This window comes from Pinus tabuliformis, chromosome 5_2 (genome assembly GCF_031772625.1).
Source record: "Pinus tabuliformis cultivar Carrire ecotype Pingquan chromosome 5_2, CPIR1, whole genome shotgun sequence".
In the NCBI taxonomy this organism is placed as follows: Eukaryota; Viridiplantae; Streptophyta; class Pinopsida; order Pinales; family Pinaceae; genus Pinus; species Pinus tabuliformis.
Window position 1 is genome coordinate 214,136,087 of NC_142306.1, and position 1,270 is coordinate 214,137,356.

The following is a 1,270-nucleotide window of genomic DNA, read 5'->3' on the forward strand; positions in this document are numbered from 1 at the left end:
TTCCAAGCAGAAATATCAATTTATACAAAACTAATTTCAAATATTAGCACTCCATTTGTGTATTCCCATTAAGAAATTACAGGCAATCAACTCATCTACTCACAGGCAATCAACTCATCTACTCGAACTTGTAAGCTTTCAACTGTGGAATTGGTTCATAATGCACATAAAAGCATCAGATATGGTATTTCAATGGTTGCCATTCTGGCTAACAGAAACCTAAGTGGAAACCATGGTTATGAGCAAGAAACAATAACCAATAATACATTGTGCCAAGAGAGGAGATTTGGAAAAGGCGCTGAACATCCTGCATTTTATGGATCGTTTAGGGGTTCGTGCAGATTCAAGTATTTACGTGCATCTCCTGCAGGGTTGTGTGAAGACGAAGGCACTTCCAGAGGGCAGGAGAGTCCATGCTCACATGATAAAAACCGGATTCGAGCCTAATATATATCTAGAGAACAGGCTTGTCAACATGTATGCAAAATGTGGTGTTTTGGTTGATGCACGCAAATTGTTTGACAAAAGTACTCAACGAGATATCGTCTCATGGAACGCCATAATTGCGGGATATATCCAACATGGGTATGGTAAGGAAGCTCTCCAACTTTTCCAAAAGATGCAAGAGGGAGACATGAAACCTAAATATATTACATTTTTTGGTGTCCTTTCTACATGCAACCATGTGGGCCTTATGGAAGAAGCTCGTTACGACTTTGATTCCATGAGTGCTGATTATAATGTCATCCCCAGAATGGAACACTATGCCTGCATGGTTGACCTCCTTGGCCGTGCTGGCCATCTTGATGAGGTAGAGGACTTTATCAATAAAATGTCTGCAAAGCCTGGAGCTTGGGTATGGCAAACACTTCTGGGTGCCTGTAGAATTTATGGCAACATGGAGGTAGGAAGACGTGTGGCAGAATGTCTTCATGAGTTGGAGCCACAAGACTCTGGAACATACGTGTTATTATCAAATATTTATGTTGTAGTTGGAAGATGGGCTGATGTATCAAAGGTGAGGAAATTGATGAAAGAGAGGAGAGCTGTTGAGACAACCCGTCTATAGAAAGAATTGTTGAAAGATCACCCAACTAAGTTTGGATTTATAACAAAGGGTGCAGAGAAGTTCAGGTTTCAAGTACTAGTGTCAGAGGTTACCCATAACCAAAATCCTCATTTTGTTCACTATGGGTACCGTCTCGATAAGGAATACTTCTACCCTGCCAGGTGTACAGGTGTTGAAAGGAGGGGGTCCTAAAGCAGTAGA

At 41.3% G+C, this 1,270-nt stretch overlaps 1 pseudogene; it reads left to right on the forward strand.

Annotated features, from left to right (window-relative positions):
* Window positions 1–316: 316 nt before the first annotated feature.
* LOC149158307 (pentatricopeptide repeat-containing protein At2g13600 pseudogene) lies at window positions 317–1,069 on the forward strand (annotated as a pseudogene).
* Window positions 1,070–1,270: the final 201 nt, after the last annotated feature.